Raw genomic sequence first — 17,034 nt, 5'->3', positions numbered from 1 at the left:
ATTTTCAGAGAATGTGAGTGATTGTCCATTCATCTTTTCATGGAATTTAAAGACTTCATTATGATGTATAGTGATGTGAAATAGCCTGGATTAGTTTATAAGAAAAATCTCTTCACTCTCCCTATTATATATTACCCATTGGGTCAGCAGAAATGCTTTAAATTATTTTCTTAATAAAAGAGCAGAAGGTCAGTAGCTGAGCTTTTTGATTTAGACTGTGGAATTTAAAACACTCTCCTTTTTGACCACAGTCATTCCAATGTTGTGGTTCTTCAGAAGAAAAGAAATTAAAAGGAAAGGGGTAGAGTGTCTGTTTGATAAATTATTAAATAGGGATACTGATTTGTGAACTTCCTATAGAACAGATTACATTTGTATTCCTGAGTTTTACATTAATTTGACTCATTCCACACTAACGTCTTCACTCTTAAAGTAAGTAAACAACTCAAAGGCGTAAATACAAAACTTAATTGTAAAAAGTCATGAGATTTCATATATTTTTCTAAGCTTCTGAATGATTCAGAAGCCTAAATCTTTTCCTCATACTGATGTGGAGACTTATTTTCTAAGAACTGCAGTAAGATTCATGCCACTAATTGAGTAATTCACATGTCAGAATAAGACATAGTTCTGTAAGTCACATAATTTCATTTCTTATCATAACAACTTAGAAATTTCAGAGACGACACTGCACGTTCAAGTCAGAAAGTGTCTGCAGTAGCTGTAGTAGCAGTAACCATTGTTATGACAGCAGCATTGTCATCTAGATAGTTAAATGCCATTTACAGGGTTGTTAATTTTGAAATTGGTTTCGTGTTAGTAGTCTGCTACTCTCACCTCACACACTTCTGGGCCCTGAAGCCAAGATCAGGATAGGCGTAGTTGTGAATCTGCCAAGAGAGTCCCCTTTCCAAAGAAGGATAAACCTGAGTTTCACTTTGCACCCATACAGTTGAAAAGGAAAGAAAATGAGTAGTCAATATGTAGAAATCAATTATTCCAATTTGGTTCTGAGAACTTAGAAAAGCACTATGAGTATGTGATATTCACCATTATGATGTTCGGATAATAATCAAAAGTTAAAACTCATAATTATCTTATCTACTGTGTTACATTTTTTCGAGCATTCCTGATTTTACTGGACACTGTTCTAATAACATTGTTATCTGTGGTTACTAGAGCTCCAACTAAATACAGGTAGAACTAATAGAGTCCTAATATGATATTATAAATCAAGACAGCTATTTGGAGAACTTGCTCTTTCCTTCAGGAAGAAGTGGGTTTATGCATGTGGTGACTGTTTACCTATTCAGTCCCACAGAAAAGCAGGGACCTCAAGGAGACCTGAGATGTTAAGATGTGGATAGGCAGAAATCTCAATTCAGGATCCATGGAAGGGCCCAAAGCAACAGTTCTACAGGGGATAATTTCAGGGTCTGTGGTAATCAGAACCCTGGAAACCCTTTGGCACCATTAGCTGCAAGTCACCTTTTTCTCCATCAGACCTTCATCTTTATCAGGACAGTATGTGGATGGCACTTCATTAGAGAAAGCAGAGCATCTGTAAGTACATCAGTTGCCCTTCCTGTTGTAAATTCATGCTAGAGGTTCCAGCCCTTCACAAAGTGCCAGTTGCATGCAATACAGAGAGGAATACATGTGGCAGGATGTCAAAGCTCAATCACTCTTGGTGTTGAAAGGTAGTCCTTGAATTGTTAACATAAACGTTAACAATAATGTGCATTAAAATGTGGGCATTTTAATAAAAAACAGACAAATAGTTGCCAGAGGTAAAAAAACCAAACAAAAACAAACAAGCAAAAAAACTTCTAAAAGTTCTAAACAGATTATGGAGTTTTTTTCATTGATGTATATTTGTGATAAATAAGTACAAGCTCTCGGTCCACTACATAGAATACTGTGCATTTTGGCCTACATGCGACTACGGTGCCAGTTTTCAAGCATTTGTACTTCAGTATGTGTTAAACCAGGCTGAAACACAGAAACATCCAACAGCCCTAGGATCTGTTACCTGCAGTTCCAAATTCTTATAATGTTCTGTTGTAATTATTAAAAAAAAAAAAAAAAGGTAATAAAACCACAAAAATTCTCACTCTTTGCTGCATGTGGATGGCAATTATTAAAACAAAACTACAGTCTCATTATCTTCACATGATCTTTCTCTGAATAAGTACTCCCAAAAGGAAAGTATTCTGGTAAAACACACTCTACTTGCTCAGTATTTCCTTATATATGTAACTTGTATTACTTTAAACTCATTGAATCCATGTTTGAAAGATATGTTGAGAGCAGCATTCAGACAAATTATAATGCTACAGGAGAAGATGAAAACTATACGTGCACTGAAAATAAAAAATCAATCTGTGGATACTGGAAACAAAATTTTCTATTACTTAATGTACAACCTAGAAATTACAGTAAAAATGAACACCAAAATCTGATAATTAAACAATATGAAAAGAAAATAACACATATTTTTTATAGAGGTATATATGAGATCTTTTTTTTTACTTTCGAAAACTACAAGTATTAGAGGGTTACAAGCTTGTAAGCAAAAAGATATTTATTTATTTATTTATGTTCATGGGACACAACCAAAGAAATTACAGCCAACACCAGTTTTTGTCATGAGTTGCCCTAGTATCGTCTCAAGGCTGTAAAGAAATCATCATTTGCTTTTCTGAAAGTGCAAGAGTATCAAACAAACACATTTTCTTTGTTTCTTCTCTTATCTGAATAGAAGTGGATATCCTTAATGGTACAATAGGACATGGTTTCTATGAGATACTTTCCACACTGTTACTCAAGTGCATCATTCTAACTTTCAAATTAGCTGAATTAATCATATAAATCCTAGAGAATTTAACATTGTGATATGTATGTTATCCTACATGGCAAATATGTTAGAAAGAGGGCCAATGTCCATTTGCATGATAATGAAGCATTCTTTCATAAAGGTGTCAAAAACAATCTAAGAGACTAATGAAATTTTATGCAAGCCACCTGCCAGTCACCTTCACTTCAATTAAATGCCTTTGGGGGAAATGGGAGAACCTTTCTTATCAAATACAAATTATACTACAGATAAACACAGGTCAAGCAATAGGCAATGAACAGAACGCAATGCGAAGGAATAAGACCACTTGTGCTGTATAGAAGATTAAACATGATTGCCCTATAACAAGAAGCATATTTTGTTATTGTTGAGGCCTTCAAAGGACAGCAGAGCCATTGCTGGTTGACTTCAGTCAGCAACATAGCTATAAAAATGCCTGAATCCAGAACAATAATTCTGTCATCCTTTTGGATTTTGCATTTCAAATAGGATTTTCTGTAAATGGATCAGTGCCAGATCACAGAAAAGTGTGAAGGACAGCAAAAGAAAGAATACCAGAGCAAACAAACAAGAACAACAAAAATATTGAGAATTCAATCCTTCCCTTATAAAGAAGAGATTGTTTTCCTGGCTAAAGCATTATCCAGGACACAGACACCCAGGACCACAGCATCTTATCAAAGTCCATAGGCAATAAGTAAATAACAAAAAATGTTGTGTACTTATTGTGTCCTTTCAGAGATATTTAGATTTTAGGTAGGGTTTCCCATTTTTCATATGCTAAATTAATGCATTCATTAACACTGAAAATTACTGAAAACTATTGGTAATACCAACCAGAAAGGTTCTCAAGATTTTGTGGATTGGTAGTCAGCTAAGGGACCTAGGAAGAAAGAGCTAAATAAATGATCACTTTTCAGGCACAGCCCACAGGCATTTGTGCCTACATTTTTGCTGCTCACCATATTGAGAAATGGTACTTAAAAGGGGGTAATGAGTCAGACAACAAAATTTCCTGATGATTCAGAATCAGTGCAGATAACAAAGACAGACGGGGATAACAAAGTGCTATAAGGAATATCATGGTATCAAGAGATTAAATGATACAGTGGCAGATGATATTCAAGACTGATAAATTGAAATTAACACATATGATGAAAAATGTGTTAATTTCATGTCAGCCTAAACATAAATGCTGGGTGACATATTCTACACTGCCTACTTTACAGATGAAATAGATTTGACAGCCATTATGAACAGTGATAATCCAAAAAATGGTGAAAATATAGGAATTATACAGAAAAGAATAGAGAATTAAACACTGTGCATCATTGCACAGTAGTATAAATGTATGGTCTGGTTGCTTCTTGACTGCTGAGCAATGACAGTTTGTTCACCATTACCCAAAAACATTATGGAGGAAATAGTTGCTTTTTCATGAATAAAGATCAGGTTGGAATAGGACCTATATAAGTAGACTTCAATTTTTAAAACAAGCAATGAAGGAGAAACAGCTACTAAATCATGGGAGGTGTGCAGAAATTAAAATATTAATACAATATTTCTCATAATGAAAGTACTAAAATTAATGCAAAGAAATCATTATGCAATGCTTTAAAACAAAAGCTGTTCCATGTTGCAGATAGGCTGTGGAAGAGCCTTGTAGCAAAAAGAAGTAGGTAAATGTCCAATTATAAACAGATACAAAAAGCAATTAAACACATTAATGAAGTAAAAACTCTTTGAAGTTTCAAACAAAAGGATAATATCCTTAACATAAGAAGCTTTTAAGCCACAGAGTGGTGGAAGATGGGTAAGCATTACTGTATATTTTATATTCTTTGCCTGAGGACTGCTATCAGCTACTGTCATAAAGTAACAGTCTTTCCTGACCCAGAATTACTTATAGTTGTTTATATGAACAAGTATAAAGACTAACAAGTCAAGTGCCCTTGAGAAGACAATATCTATATTCCTGTGAGAAGCAAATGAGAAAAAACCACAAAACCTGTAAAAAAAGGCCTCAAATTTATAACATTACAGAAAAAAAAAGCTCCTTTTTTATCACCCTTTACTTGTTGGCCATTTTGTAATTTTATCCCCTAATAGTCTTTAAGATAATTTTAAAGCTTAATATGTAATTTTATTGGTTTTATTCAGGAAAAACCCACATATTTTAAGTCTCAAGTAGTGAAGTACTCTACCATTTAGAGAAGTATTTGAGTAAGAAACCTTTCCATTCTGACTATATATTTATTAATGCAAAATACATAGCAGCTGATTCAGTTGGTTTACTTGTGTGACTAAAGATCCACTTTTTAATCTAAAATTAGTTTTACTACATCTAAAATTTGGAGATGTAATTTGGAGATGTAGTATGATTGCATATCTATTACATTTTTAAATTTGTTTTATAACTGCTTGCTATTAATTTAGAAGAATGTACTGGAAATTTTTTCAAGGTATTTTGTTTTCTACCCTGTTTGAATACATGAAAAGAGACAAAGCTTTCCTTTGAATTTAAGAGAGAGATTAATAAATGTGTACTTTTATCAAAGAACTCTAATAATTATGTCAGGCATTATTAGGCAAGACTAAAATAAATGAGAATTTATAAATATTACATAGAAAAAGACATAGAAAAAGACAAAAAAAATTGTTCATGTTTCTAAGACAGAATTAAGAAACACTGTCAGCTTTTAAAACAAAATTACTTTTACCTTGAATGGGAAGGATAAGGGGAACATCCTTTCTCATAAGAACTGTGAAGACTGAGATCTGCATGAAAGAAACCTTTGGTTTTGCAGGCTGTAAATAGAAGTTTAGATGCGCTTGATTTCATGCCTTGAGGTTTTTCTCAGAGTTTTTCTCAGATAGTTTTTCTCGGAGAACTAGCCCAGACTAAATATGTACTGTAAAGTTTCTGATGGAAGGAAAGAAAACAAACAATATTTCTTTGCAGCTCTGGGAAGGTTTTCTTCAGAAGTATGTAAAGACAAGAGTTCAAATCTCTTTTTACTTTTTTTCATAAAGTATGATTCCAATAGCATACATTACAATGAAATTAACAGTAATGGCATATTTAGAGAGATAAAGATTTTTAATTTGTTTCAAACATTATTTCCTCCTATTCTTCATTTATTTTCAATGACTTCTAAGCAAACATTTACTGTGACTCAGTGTCTCCAGGAACCAGATTTTGGAGCATTCCCTAAATTCAGATTTGATCCTGGGACTGAAATACTGATACGAAACAAGGGGTTTTCCCACCATTTCCCTTACCCTGTTCATCTCTGTTGAGCAGTTGCTCACGATTGTAGCTTAGTGTCACAGAACTGTCAAATATGAAAAAGATGTCTTAAGATCATCACATTCAACCATCTACTTCTCCTCCAGTAAAATAACTAAAATATATATCAGTATTTATCAAAATATATTTATCAATATCTATGTCACTGTCCATACTAAAAAATGAGTCCTGTAGAAAACAAATTATGCTGTTCCTGTCCACATTTATCCAGACATTACAAATATTTGCTTAAAGCAAAGCAGAAAGCAGATGGTAATTCTTTGGACTTTTGGCAAAAATAAAAACTCCTCAAAATTTATACTCACCTGAATCACAGCAGCACATCAGTTCGGTGACAAAATATGCAAATTCAATGCAATAGAAAGTGATTAGGAGATGCTGGGATTACCTCCATTATGAACCTACTGGAAATTACATGAACATAGATACATTGGTGGTGAGGAATATTAAGGGAGAAGAAAAAGGATAAGAAAAATACTACCCAATAATTATTCCTCACTTCAACAACTTTGAAAGGAGTAAGAGAAAACACAGACAAAATCCATTAAGAACTTATCACAAATATAAAAGAATATTTAGATACAAGCTTCTTTCTTGCACAAAAGTTTACTGAAAACAAGCCTAATTAAGACTGGAAAAGTTTTCTTCCCTAGAGGTTACTTGCATTAATGGGAAAAGAAATAGAGATGTGTGCTTATTGTACACGAGTATGCTTCAGAAATGCTGCTCTTATCAAAGAAGCAACAAAATCAAATTATGTTGTGGTTCAGTGACTGCAGAAGCTCTTAACTAATCTGTATCATCTGTTTTACCGCTGTCTTTTCCAAGGCAATTTTCAAAGCCTTTTGTGCTCATCCTGTGAAAACAAAATGAAAGACTCAGTCTTGAATTTTGCATCTGGATTCCCTTCTCTTACCAGCTTTTTACCTCACTGTAAGTCTTGTGATTATACTGGCATTAGTTATTAATTGAAAAAAACAAACAAACACACAAACAAACAAAAAAACATGTAGACAGAATCTACCCTGCTAGATTTTCCATTTTATTCCCTTTCTTCCTTACATCCATGATATTACCATGCATGGGAAATTCCCTTGCCCTGTAAATAAAGATGGGGAAATAATAAAACAATAATTTCAAGATTTTACTTTCTAAATTTGTAAAGGTTGGTGGAAAATTTCTTCCCCAACACTTTACAGTTTTCTATCCAAAGCAGACATAAGAAATTAGGTATTTTTTAGTAGCTATTTAGATGCCTGCTTACCACTGACATTTCAATATTGCAATAAATTTAAATTTTAAATTAAAGCGCAACTGAGATTATTCAAGGTCCGGAACAGTTTCTTCTCTCAGTATTCTAGTCACTAGAAGTTTTCACTAATTAGAATTATGACAATGTATAAAAATATCTCTAATGGTGGAAATAATTAAGAAATTAAATAGAAAGATGCCAGTTCCTTCATAAACACAAAAAAAAAATTGAGGCTAGGAAGTTAAATTACTCTTTTAGAATAGATATATTAAAAACAGATATTGAAAAGCATATGAAACAGACTTTAAAACACAGGGATTTTTGCACTGCATTCACCCCATAAATTGTATCTCCACATCTTACATGTTTTAGAAAAATGTCAATAAATCTTAGGCTTAGCTGAGTCAGATTTGTGCTCTATGGTTCTACATCTGTAATGTGCTTCCTTTCAGGACTGAGCACTAGCCAATACTTTAGGCATAAAAAATTGCTGCTGATGATATCTCCATTAATCAGGAATGATTCACTAATCCTGGCACCTTCACTCACACAACATCATTGATCAAACCAAAAAGGCTAGGCACACAGCAGATGAAAAGAAGGATGTTTCTGTTGCATCAGACAGACACATTATCTACAGTAGCAAGAGGCAACATCATTGCCATCTTCACAAGGTAACATACTATGTTCTCACAAAAGCCTGGGAGTCTAATGCTGCCAGTAGTCATTATTTCTGAGGGAAATAATTGACATCCAGTAACTACAAGCTGGTGTGACCCCAGCTTGTCAAGCCACATGCTGCTTATTGTCTGGTAGGATGATGTATGTCACCACTAAGGATTCAATTTCTGTTCACAAAGGAAAGATCTTACGGTGTATTCACATATTAGAAAACTACATGTTAAAAACTTGGCTGGCATTACCTCCCTTTTTGATCATTAATTAATCGGAGTGGCTTCCTGTAATGAAGGTCTCCCACCTGCTTTTTAACTGTCTCTTTTCTTTCTTGTTTTTCAGCAAAGGAAAAAAATTAGGTTTTGTGGTTTTTTTTCTCTTTCAGGAAACAAAGACTAATCTGCAAGCAAATGCTAAAACAGGCCTCTATAGCTGTGCTTGCAGGGTGAACGAAAAAAGAGCAATTTTATCTGCCAGACAGTTTAAGCAGTTCATGCAGCTTAATGCCTAATTATGCCAGCATTTACACATTGAAGATCTTAAGTCCTGTGTAAGTGGTGACACATGGGTGGGCTGCTACCTTCACATGAAACCAGTGGAGATGTTTTTTACTGGATCATTTTTTACTGTGCATGCAAAAAACAGATGCAAATTTGAAGTTTCAATTGTGTCATGGAAGGAGATAGAAAATGGAAGCCAGAGTTTAAAAACACAACCCCTGAAATGAAAAGTTAGGGGGTATTTCTACATGTATCTATGTGCATGCATGTGTTCATGTGTTTACCCAATACTGAGGGGCAGTAAAGCTGACTCTTGCATTATGTCAGGTGTGTGTAATTTTGTTTTAATTTAAAAACTTCAATAACATGATGTAAAGGAAAAATAGAATCATGTTTCTCTACCATATTAGTGAAAATAAACTCCAGCACAGCAATCCTCAGGGGACTGCTATCAGTGACAGAAAACTGTTAGCAACACATTTAAAATATGTTGTGCAGACTACCCACTCTTTAGCTCAAATTGGGGTCTGGCATTGTCTCAGCCTGGGGCACTGAGGGAAGGCAAGCACATTTCTCTTCAGGTTTTCTAGACATATGTCTGTATATGTGTGTTTCTTTTGTGTTAGGTTTATGCCTTTCCATCCGGGGCAAAAATTTAAACAGACAAAAGTGAATGGTCTTCCCTTTCATAACTACTACTGGCATTGATCTCCATCACTCACATGCACTGAAGTAGGATCCTGGCCATCCCAGTGACTCCCCTGGAAGAACAAGAAAGCAGAAGGCCATGCCAGTCATTCACAGTAGGTCCCCACAAATCCCATTCTGATTCAGTCAGCCTCGTCTTTTTCCTGACATGTCTATCTGACCCTCGTATGATATCATCCCACCTTCTCTCTTCATTCACTGTATGAAAATCCAGCAGATTTCATATTTCCCATCTCTGGCAAGCAGGATCTACTGTGTGGGTAGAAATGTAAGTACTTCATCTATCCATTGGTTATGTCCCTACCCCTACACAAGAAAAGAAAACAACTCCACAAAACACACAGCACCACAAGTGAGCTGGATCCTGGTAAAGAGGAGATCTACACGATGCAGAGCTGCTTCACCATGTAAAATTACTGCTTCTTGAGTATGCCAGCCATAGGGTGAACATTTGGATCTCTTTACTTCATATACTAACCATGGATAGCAGATCAGCTGAAGGCATACCATGAAACACACAGAGGCCCTGAATGCTCCTGAGAACCCACTTAGGCAAAATGCTAGGGTGGAGAAAGAAAAGGTCAAGTATGAGACACTTTCGGTAAGCATACAGCGTGAGATCATGTTGTTTTCCTGCTCAGTCCTCAGGGCTGCCAAATCCTTCACCACCTTCATAATTTCCTTCTAATTTTAATCAGTGCTTTATGACTCAACAAGCTTTATAAATGGTAGAGTCTATCAGTTGTTGCTTATTACTGCTTATTACTGTTCAATGGGCAGCATTTTATTACATGTGATAGACAAATCCTGCAATTACTGGGGTCATGAAAAGGCTAAAAAGGGTTTTAAGAAGCATGTTTGCAATAACAGAGGTCCTTGGAGGATCAGGGAACTATTCTACCTCACCATTTGCAATGTCTTCCAGCTCATATAGGTGGAGAAGATATAACCAAGCCATGCTGCACGCCAGCCATCCTAGACAGTAGAAGAGATAGGAGGATGCATTTGAAGTGCTGTTAAACTTGGAGGTCAATGCAGCTGATCTGAATGGCACTCACAGTCAAAGTCTGAAAATTTTGTCAATGTTGTATTGGAAAAAAATGGTTTGTGATCATTTAGGTAAAAATTGCATGCACAGAAAGGCAATAATTTCTATGTGACAGGCATAAAACTCCAATTTTTCCTAGATTTAAAATGTTTTGCAACCATGGTGTTCATTTACCATTCTTATCTTTTTGATAAATCTTCAATATCAGAAGAAATTTTCTAGTCACATTTACAATGGTACATGAAAAACTGCAGTACCAAACAACATTCTGCTCTGCTTTGCAGTATACTCTACTGGGAGAAAGCAGTAAGTGCTCATTAGCAAGTTCTTAGTTATTTCCAATAGTATGTTAGAAATAAGAAAGAAAATAACTACAAAATGACTGTCTGCAATGAGATTGGCCAGTTCATAAAAAGTAATTAAGGCACTTTCCTATTCTGTGTGTTTCTGTGAAGTCATCTGTAAAAATGAAAGGAGATATCATGTATAACAACCTACAAGGGATTCTGTTACACTTGCCTCAGAGGCTATCCCCAGACAGTCTGGCACCTTCACAAACTGGTGGCAAAAAAATCTGAATGGCACTTTTAACATAAAAAGATTACAGAATGTGAACTAAGGCACAGCAGACACAGACGCATAGACCTGTGTTAAGGAAAAATGCTATCTTGAAAATGCTTTGAGAGTCACAGGGAAGTCAGTCCCACCTGACAATCTGGCCACTCATTTCTGCCTAATTTCTGGAACGGGAGTTACCATTTTTCTGTTGTTTTTGAAGTCTTTGTTCCATAATCCAAACACTTAAGGATCAAAGAGATGAGAAAAAAGGTAATTTCTTGGCAAGTGATGATTGATAATTTTCTGACATTTAGGTTTGTGATGCACAGTACTATCCTTTTTTCTTCCACCAGTATTGGTACATGGAATTACAATATTTCTTAAAAATTTAATTGTTGTCTTTTTGGCATATGTCCATTTTATGTTTTATATGGTTGCTTAAAAATTTTAAAAGGTTAATCTTCATTTCTAGGGGCATGTTAAACTATTAGAAGCATTGCACTAAGCAGAATTTTCAGATACTTGAAAGATACTCTGCATCTAATTTTGATGGCACGTAAAAGTCTGACACTTCCCAAGAAATTAATTAAAAAATAAAGAAAAAGCTTCTTATAAATTGATTTGTCAGGTTTTGGTTTCTTGGGGTTTTTTTTGTTTGTTTTTTCTTTGATTGTTAGTTTGTTTGTTTGTTTTTGACAGGGTGTCAGCTATGTTTCCATGATATGGAGAAACATGTATATGCTTTAGACTCTCCAGTGGGCTTCTGTCTTACTGAGTTGATATAATATGGAAGATTAGTAAATGTTGTGAAGTAATTTTCTTTTTTTTCTCTCTGTGAGATAGTTAAATCTTTAATATATTAAAAATATGTGCACTTTCCCACAAGGGAAGAAGCATTAGGCTTTGAGTACATTTACAGCCAAAGAATTCAAAAACCATGACACAGAGGAAGAACAATTATCAACTTAATTGATAACAGAGTAGAAAGCTTATCATGTATCTATGACTGGTGGAATTTTAGGACTGATGAACACCAAGTTATCTGCATGAGCCTAACCCCCAAGCCAATTAAATTCCTTTGTATGACTATTAATGTTACTGGTGTTACATCAACAGTGAATGTGATTCTCTTTATTTAGATACTTCAAGGTCCAGAGGAGTATCTTTATCATGAAGCAGACATGAAACATGCCATATCTCCCTTGCTTGCAAAATTTGCAGTTCACTTTTTCTCTGTATTTTGATTCTCTTGAAATCTTTGGATGCAGGTTCTCACAACTGAGATCCAGCTTTCCCAGGAACTATAATGAATTTTCTCAAGCTAAGTCATATGGAGCAGGGGAAGTTCAAGCTGAAATGTGGCAGATCAACCAAAGGAAAATCCAGTAAATATAATTCTGTTGTTTCAAGTAAATGATCACAGGCTTTTATTAAGATTGTAGGGTTGTGGGACAAGTTTTTTTTCGGGCTTGAATTATTTTTAGCTCATTTTGGCTGTAACAGAGACTGTGCAATGGTAAGATGGCTTGTTTTAGCTTTGGGCAGTTATGTGGTCTAAATTAATTACTGCATAGGAATACAAAGCAGTTAGCACAGAGTGAGATGTTTATGAGCAAAAACACAGAGCATGAGAGGTACAAGGAATTCAAAACTGTAAGCACAAATCACAGTGATCAGATACTGATCACTCAATGGGAAGTCATGTAAGCCAGTGACCCAAGTGTGGAGAAACTCTCATCATCTATCTCCCAGCAAAAGATTCTGGATATTTGTCCTGGTTTGGGCCAACATAAAGTGATTCTTCTGTCTTGTACTTTTGATTTTAGCTAAGTTTCTTGTAAGTAGTTGCACTTGCTGAAATTAACAGCAAGTTTCTCAGACAGTGTCTGCTTCTAGGATTGATAACACTTGATGTTTATAGTTACTGCTAGAGACTGGTATGCAGAGCCAAGGACACTGCTCAGCTCTGAGGAAAACATTTTACTGTCCAGGAGGATACAGAAGTCCCACCTGAGCCCTCCTTTGGGGAGGAACAGACAAGATAGATGCCAGAATTGACCAAACAGAGTATTCCATACCATACACGTCACACTCAGTATAAATTTGAGGCATCACGAGGGCCGAGCCAGATCTTTTCCTGATTTCCTGCTTCCCTTCCTTCACTCGGCATCCTGGAAGGATCCCGTCCGTTCGTTTGCCTGTGGTCCTGATCCGTGCCAGCCCATATCTGTGTGTGTTCCTGCCTCTGGTTCCCGACTACTGCCGACTCCAGGAGTCCAGCCTGGACTTTCCCAGGGCTGCCCTACAGCCTCAGTGGTGACGTGAGAGTTATTGGGGGAGGAGGGGGGAGGAATGTGGTTTCCATTTTCCTGTATATTTGTATATATTTAGCAATTTTACCTATTTATCATTACTGTTTCATTAAAGTTGTGTAGTTTAGTTTCCAACCCATAAGTCTCTCTCCCTTATTCTCTCTCCTTTCTCTATCAAGGAGAGAGAGATTAATAGAGAGCGTCTGTTATTCGGTTTAATCGCCGGGCCAGTGTTAAACCGTGACAATATTGATAACTTGTCATAACTCCCACTCTATCCCTTCTTCTTTAAGTTGTTGACTTTGACATCTAGAGAGACATTTAAATGATGAATTTACATTGGAGAAAAAATATTAGATACTGGAAAGCTTGTTCATAGAAATCTTTAGTGTATTACTAGATGTAAGAGCTAATGTCATTGCAACTGTGTTAATAATAATGGGTAGCCAGTTTGGTTAGACTGTTCAGACCGTATGACACAAGATTAGTAGCACCATCTAAACTCAATAACTATCATATAAGAAGAATCAAAGGATACAGAAGAAGGCAGACATAGTTCAGTGCTCCAGAGGTCTTTTTTTTTTGTAAAACAATGATGACATCTACAATGACAATTTAGGTATACTTCCACTCTGTTCCCATCTGGTCCTTCTACTCCATCCTTGATTACTGTAGTGCTTTCCTGCTTAAGGTTTATGCGCCTATTTCCCCAGTTTTAGTTAGTTTTAGTTTATACTAAATTTCATCAGCCATTTCCTGAAATATTTCATGTAATGTCAGAAACACCCACAATGCTGAAGAGTACTGTTTTGTACTTTCTATACTGAAATTACATGCTTTTTCACCTGCATCACTATATTTAGCAATTTTGTGTTTGGAAAAAGCACAAAAACTATAGAGACAGCTACAATTTTATATATATATATATTTATTTACATTCCCCCTGAGACAAAGGAGTCAGAGATATATGAACTCTGGTTATACCTCCCCAAGGGATCTATATCAAATTTGGAACTCCTTAAGTTACACTCAAAATTGCCTTACCAGGTCAACAAGGCAAGCAGAGATATCAAGGTTGTATGAGAATGATGTAGAGAGTTTTTAACAATAAAGGTTTTTATTTTAAGAAACAATGCTGACAGCAAAAATGTCTGCCAGACTTTACCAGTGATGATGGTTATTGCTGATGCCTGTTAAAGCTACAAGCTGGCTGCTTCTCTCCCAGATCTCACACAGTGAAAATAACATCACTTATTTTCATGCATTGTGCAGTGCAACTACAAAGAAAATACGGACATAAACACGTTCCTTAAATCTCTTTGTTACTACAATGCTCAAAGAAAAGCTAGATGATTTTTTTTTTTTTTTGAGTAATTTGCAAGTATTGTTGTTATCAGGTTGATCAGTTTACATGTAATAATTTCTTGCACTCCAGGAATCTGTCTTATCCATCCAATGTAAACTTGTCAGGTTTTGCCTGACAGGTTTCAGAGGAGAAACTGACTTTTGATAATTTATTTTCATCACATTCTGCACAATGAAGGTACTATTAACAATTCAAATAAATGATAATGCATCCACCATGACTGAAATATCTTTTACCCATCCAAAAGGACTGTAAACAATGTACCTCTTAATGTACCTCTATTACATATTAATCCACTATTCAGTTGTCTAAAGAATTAATTTCAGGTCTATAATAGTCCATTCCTACTTGGTATTACATGCAAGAACAAACACATCCTGATGTTGTTTCTTATGCTTCCTAGTTTAAAGAACTGTACAGAATGCCTACATCCCTTATGCCTACGAACTCTAATAAACAGTTATGCAAGTATTCCTCTTCCCTCATCTCATGAACAGGTCCCCATGGTTAGCAACCATCGTGTCACTGGTGGCTGGTATCATTGAGGCTCAGGATAATCTTGTCTTCTCCTCCTATTGCAGAACTTTGTGTTGCATCACTGAATCAAAACGGACTCCACATGTGAACAGAGTGGTTTGCTTTTTGATCAAAATTTAATTTTGTCACAGTTCCCAATAGTTTCCTAACCCAAGTTTCATCAAGAATCAGTAAATGTAATACAGATATATCTCTATCTAATACTCTGACATTTTTATCTCATATTCATAACAAAAAATACTGTTATCTAAGTAGATTTTTCAAATGGAAGTTAATGATGGGAACACTTCATTTTTTTAAAGAACACTTTGTTTTAAATTTAAAGGATAGGAAAGGAAGTGACTACTCCCCCAGAAGGCACCTTGCAGGCACACAATGATTTTGTCAACCAGAATTCTACTATTTTTGAATATCCATTCTTTAATTGTGGACAAGATGCTGTACCCAATGATAATTTACTTTACAACAGCTGTGGTATCCCACATCTATCATTGCATTACACTGTCAAATACGTACATCATATCACAATCTGATTTTCAAATTGTAGACAAATTGCTGTCTTTTGACAGCATCACAAACTCTGTGGCCTGCAGAGATGGCAGTTGTGGAGGCAGCAGAATGTATGGCTGCATTACAGTCTGCTCTGCTTTCTCTTTTGGGTTTGGTTTTTTTGTTTGTTTGTTTTTGTTTGTTTTTTTGTTTTTTTCTTATTTCTTGTTTCTTTTTTTCATTTTGAAAGTGCCGATGACACTGGGGATGAAGTTAAGCAAGCTGAGAATTACACTGTTTAAGTTTAACCAGTGCTTTGATTCTCTGCCTATTACACATGGTATGTAAAATAAACATAAAATAATAAGTCTTCCAAGCTTTTCAAAGGATTTCAGAAAGCCAAAAATTGATTGCTGAACAGCTTCCAAATATACACAACAAAAGTAAATGGAAATAAAACTGGGATGAGAATGACTAACAATTTATTCTATCGATAAAAATGGTGTTGAAATGATGTTACGTCCTCTTAGAAGAAAAAAGCAGCATAGCTAGAATAAAGTTTGATACGCCTGTCTGAACTGCTACAAGGTTAGAAATCATTAAAAAAATGCCAAATGCTCTCTGATTATTCATCATTTCCATTAAGAACAGAACCCTAAGAGATGCTTTGGAAAGCCTCCATATTAGAGAAAACTTCCTTATCATTAATAAGTTCTTAGCATCTTTCATTTGTCATTAATTTTCTAAATTGATTCAAGTTCATTAGCAGCTCTTTTTTACAGCTGTACTACTACCACAGTAACAGTATAGAAATACTCTTGCTAAGTTTATTCTAGATTGTTTGGATACAGTATGCAAAATTGTATTACAACTGAGAGATGAATTAAAAATACTTTGATACAAATACTTGCAATTTTGATTCTAGAGTCTGTCTTTCACTTTCCAGGCAGTATCAGTGCTGAGAAAAGTCATTGGATACTGCAGTAATACACACATACAAAAAAAAAATTTATATATTTAGCTTTTCCTCTTCTGAAGGCAATAATAATTTTCTTTTTTTTTCCTCTGACCTGCCTTCTATTCCTACCACTTACAGAAACTCAGTATCTTTGATACTATTAATCTGCAGAGAAGTCTGGTTAAAATTAGCAATTAAATTTTAAAATTATGAAATGCAATTAACAGAATGGTAAGTACAAAAAAAGGTAAAAAACGCACCTCTTAGGCTTGGGTAGAGGTCCTCAGAATCTGAGGAAGGCAGCTAGTTAAAGTCAGCACAAAAAGAATATGCTGTGTTAACTGATCCTTCAACTGAAAGTGCTTGATCTGCTGAGCTGAACACAGTAATTAATAAGATGTCAGACAAAGAGCATTAGCAGGAACAGGACATGTAGTTGAACCTGCTCCCATGTATTCTGATTT

This window comes from Calypte anna, chromosome 2 (genome assembly GCF_003957555.1).
Source record: "Calypte anna isolate BGI_N300 chromosome 2, bCalAnn1_v1.p, whole genome shotgun sequence".
In the NCBI taxonomy this organism is placed as follows: Eukaryota; Metazoa; Chordata; class Aves; order Apodiformes; family Trochilidae; genus Calypte; species Calypte anna.
Note: the sequence above shows the minus strand (reverse complement) of the source record.